Source organism: Pristiophorus japonicus, unplaced genomic scaffold (assembly GCF_044704955.1).
Source record: "Pristiophorus japonicus isolate sPriJap1 unplaced genomic scaffold, sPriJap1.hap1 HAP1_SCAFFOLD_37, whole genome shotgun sequence".
NCBI classification, from domain to species: Eukaryota; Metazoa; Chordata; class Chondrichthyes; family Pristiophoridae; genus Pristiophorus; species Pristiophorus japonicus.
This window is the reverse complement of record NW_027253543.1, coordinates 770,989-775,868: the sequence shown is the minus strand read 5'-3', so window position 1 is coordinate 775,868 and position 4,880 is coordinate 770,989.

Sequence of the window (4,880 nt, the reverse complement as noted above, 5' to 3'; positions counted from 1 at the left end):
CTGGTAAGTTTGTTACTTTTTGTTTGCTAAGTCATCCTGTGGTCAGTTGGTCAGTTGCTTGTTTCTCGGTCAGACTGTGGTTAGTTGATCAGTTATTGGTTTCTAGGTCAGACTGTGGTCAGTTGGGCAGTTTAGGGTTGTCTCTGTCAAACTTTGGTCAGTTGGTCAGCTTTGGTGTCTTTGTCAGCATGTGGTCAGTTGGTCGGATTCTGGTTTCTAGGTCAGACTGTGGTCAGTTAGTCAGTTCCTGGTTTCTGGGTCTGACTGTGGTCAGTTGGTCAGTCGCTGGTTTGCTAGGGAAGACTTTGGTAAGTTGGTTAGTTGCTGCTTTATAGGTCAGACTGTGGTCATTTAGTCAGTTTCTGGTTTCTAGATCAGACTGTGGTCAGTTGGTCAGTTTCATGATTCCTCGGTCAGACTTTGGTCAGTTGGTCAGTTTCTGGTTCCTAGGTCAGACTGTGGTCAGTTGGTCAATTTCTGTTTTCTCGGTCAGACTGTGGTCCATTGTTCAATTTCTGGTTTCGAGGTCAGACTGTGGTCCATTGTTCATTTCTGTTTTCTCGGTCACACTGTGGTCCGTTGGTCAGTTTCTGGTTTCTAGGTCAGACTGTGGGTAATTGGACAGTTTGTGATTTCTAGGTCAGACTGTGGTCTGTTTGTCAGTTTCTGTTTTTATGTCAGACTGAGGTCAGATGGTCAGCTTCTGGTGTCTAACTCAGATTGTGGTCAGTTGTTCAGTTTCTGGTTTCCAGCTCAGACTGTGGGCAGTTGGACAGTTTTTGGTTTCTAGGTCAGACTGTGGTCAGTTAGACAGTTTCTGGTTTCGAGGTCAGATTGTGGTCAGTTGATCAGTTTCGGCTTGTCTCGGTCAGACTGTGGTCAGTTGGTCAGTTCCTGGTTTCTAGGTCAGACTGTGGTCAGTTGGTCAGTTCCTGGTTTCTGGGTCTGATTTTGGTAAGCTGGTCAGCCGCTGGTTTGCTAGGTAAGACTTTGGTAAGTTGACCTGCTTTATCGGTCAGACTGTGGTCAGTTGGTCAATTTCTGGTTTCTAGGTCAGACTGTGGTCAGTTGGTCAGTTTCCGGTATCTTGGTCAGACTGTGGTCCGTTGGTCTGTTTCTGGTTTCTCGGTCAGACTGTGGTCAGTTGGTCAGTTTCTGGTTGTATAGATCTGTTCCTCTGGTAAGTTTGTTACTTTTTGTTTGCTAAGTCATCTTGTGGTCAGTTGGTCAGTTGCTTGTTGCTCGGTCAGACTGTGGTTAGTTGATCAGTTTCTGGTTTCTAGGTCAGATTGTGGTCAGTTGTTCAGTTTCTGGTTTCTAGCTCAGACTGTGGGCAGTTGGACAGTTTTTGGTTTCAAGGTCAGACTGTGGTCAGTTAGACAGTTTCTGGTTTCGAGGTCAGATTGTGGTTAGTTGATCAGTTTCGGCTTGTCTCGGTCAGACTGTGGTCAGTTGGTCAGTTCCTGGTTTCTAGGTCAGGCTGTGGTCATTTGTTCCGTTTCTGCTTTCGAGGTCAGACTGGTCAGTTGATCAATTTCGTGTTGTCTCGGTCAGACTGTGGTCAGTTGGACAGTTTCTGATTTCGAGTTCAGACTGTGGTCAGTTAGACAGTTTCTGGTTTCGAGGTCAGATTGTGGTCAGTTGCTCAGTTTCGGCTTGTCTCGGTCAGACTGTGGTCATTTGTTCAGTTCCTGGTTTCTAGGTCAGACTGTGGTCAGTTGGTCAGTTCCTGGTTTCTGGGTCTGATTTTGGTCAGTTGGTCAGCCGCTGGTTTGCTAGCTAATTCTTTGGTAAGTTGACCTGCTTTATCGGTCAGACTGTGGTCAGTTGGTCAATTTCTGATTTCTAGGTCAGACTGTGGTCAGTTGGTCAGTTTCCGGTATCTTGTTCAGACTGTGGTCCGTTGGTCAGTTACTGGTTTCTAGGTCAGACTGTGGTCATTTCGTCCTTTTCTGGTTTCGAGGTCAGACTGGTCAGTTGATCAATTTCGTGTTGTCTCGGTCAGACTGTGGTCAGTTGGTCAGTTTCTGGTTTCTACGTCAGATTGTAGTCAGTTGGTCAGATACTGGTTGCTAGGTCAGAATGTGGCCTATTAGACAGTTTGTGTTTGCTAGGTCAGACTGTGGTCATTTGGTCAGTCTCTGGTTTCGAGGTCAGATTGTGGTCAGTTCCGTCAGTTTCTGGTTTCTCGGTCAGACTGTTGTCAGTTGTTCAGTTTCGGATTGCCTCGGTCAGACTGTGGTCATTTGGTCAATTTCTGGTTATCTCGGTCAGACTCTGGTCGCTTGGTCAGTTTCTGTTTTCTCGCTCAGACTGAAGTCAGTTGCGCAGTTTCTGGTTCTTAATTCAGACTGTGATCAGATGGTCAATATCAGGTTTATAGATCAGACTGTGATCAGTTGTTCAGTTTCTGGTCCTGAGGTCAGACTGTGGTCAATTACTCAGTTTCTGGTTTCTAGGTCAGAATGTGGTCAGTTGGTCAGTTTCATGTTGCCTCGGGCTGATCGTGATTAGTTGGTCAGTTTCTGTTTTCTACGTCAGACTGTGGTCAATTGGTCAGCTCCTTTTTTCTATGTCAGACGTTGACAGTTGGTCAGTTTCTGTTTTTAGGTCAGACTGATGTCAGATGGTCAGTTTCTGGTTTCTAGGTCAGAATGTGGTCAGCTGGACAGTTTCTGGTTTCCAGTTCAGACTGTGGTCAGTTGGTCTTTTTATGTTTTTATGTCAGACTGAGGTCAGATGGTCAGTTTCTGGTTTCGAGGTCAGATTGTGGTCAGTTGCTCAGTTTCGGGATTCAAGCTCAGACTGTGGTCAGTTGGTCAGTTGATGGTTTCTAAGTCAGACTGTGTTCAATTGGTCAGACAGTGGTTGCTAGGTCAGACTGAAGTCAGTTGCGCAGTTTCTGGTTCTTAATTCAGACTGTGATCAGATGGTCAATATCAGGTTTATAGATCAGACTGTGATCAGTTGTTCAGTTTCTGATCCTGAGGTCAGACTGTGGTCAATTACTCAGTTTCTGGTTTCTAGGTCAGAATGTGGTCAGTTGGTCAGTTTCATGTTGCCTCGGGCTGATCGTGATTAGTTGGTCAGTTTCTGTTTTCTACGTCAGACTGTGGTCAATTGGTCAGCTCCTTTTTTCTATGTCAGACTTTGACAGTTGGTCAGTTTCTGTTTTTAGGTCAGACTGATGTCAGATGGTCAGTTTCTGGTTTCTAGGTCAGAATGTGGTCAGCTGGACAGTTTCTGGTTTCCAGTTCAGACTGTGGTCAGTTGGTCTTTTTATGTTTTTATGTCAGACTGAGGTCAGATGGTCAGTTTCTGGTTTCGAGGTCAGATTGTGGTCAGTTGCTCAGTTTCGGGATTCAAGCTCAGACTGTGGTCAGTTGGTCAGTTGATGGTTTCTAAGTCAGACTGTGGTCAATTGGTCAGACAGTGGTTGCTAGGTCAGATTGTAGTCAGTTGCTCAATTTCTGGTTTCTAGGTCAGTCTGTGGTCATTTGGTCAGTTCCGTGCTGTCTTGATCAGTTGCTCAGTATCATGTTGTCTCGGTCAGACTGTGGGCAGTTGGTCAGTTTCAGGTTTCTCGATCAGAGTGTGGTCCGTTGGTCAGTTTCTGGTTTCTCGTTCTGACTGTGGTCAGTTGGTCAATTTCTTGTTTGTAAGACAGACTGTGGTCATATGGTCAGTTTCTGGTTTCGAGGTCAGATTTTGGTCAGTTGCTCAGTTTCTGGTTTCTAGGTCAGACAGAGGTCATTTGGTCAGTTTCGTGTTGTCTTGGTCAGTTGGTAAGTTTCATGTTGACTCGGTCAGACTGTGGGCAGTTGGTCAGTTTCTGATGTCTAGGTCAGACTGTGGTCAGACTGTGGTCAGACTGTGGTCAGTTGGTCTGTTTCTGGTGTCTCGTCAGACTGTGGTCAGTTGGTCAGTTTCTGGTTGTATAGATCTGTTTCTCTGGTAAGTTTGTTACTTTTTGTTTGCGAAGTCAACCTGTGGTCAGTTGGTCTGTTGCTTGTTTCTCGGTCAGACTGTGGTCAGTTGATCAGTTACTGGTTTCTAGGTCAGACTGTGGTCAGTTGGTCAGTTTAGGTTTGTCTCTGTCAGACTTTGGTCAGTTGGTCAGCTTTGCTGTCTAGGTCAGCATGTGGTCAGTTGGTCCGTTTCTGGTTTCTAGGTCAGACTGTGGGCAGTTTGTCCGTTTTTGGTTTATAGGTCATACTGTGTTCATTTGTACAGTTTCTGGTTTCGAGGTCAGATTGTGGTCAGTTGCTCAGTTTCGGGTTGTCTCGGTCAGACTGTGGTCAGTTGGTCAGTTCCTGGATTCTAGGTCAGACTGTGGTCAGTTGGCCAGTTCCTGGTTTCTGGGTCTGACTTGTTCAGTTGGTCAGTCGCTGGTTTGCAGGGTAAGACTTTGGTAAGTTGGTTAGTTGCTGCTTTATAGGTCAGACTGTGGTCAGTTAGTCAGTTTCTGGTTTCTAGATCAGACTGTGGTCAGTTGGTCAGTTTCATGTTGCTTCGGTCAGACTGTTGTCAGTTGGTCAATTTCTATTTTCTCGGTCAGACTGTGGTCCATTGGTCAGATTTTGGTTTCTAGGTCAGACTGTGGTCACTTGTTCAGTTTCTGGTTTCTCGGTCAGATTGTGGTCATTTGGTTAGTTTCTGGTGTCTAAGTCAGACTGTGTGAGTTGGTCAGTTTCAGGTTTCTAGGTCAGACTGTGGTCAGTTGCTTGTTCCTAGGTCAGTCTGTGCTCAGTTGGTCAGTTTCTGGTTCCTCGGTCAGACTATGCTCAGTTGGACAGTTTCTGCTTCCTAGTTCAGACTGTGGGCAGTTGGTCAGTTGATGGTTCTATGTCAGATTGTGGTCAGTTGGCCAATTGCTGGTT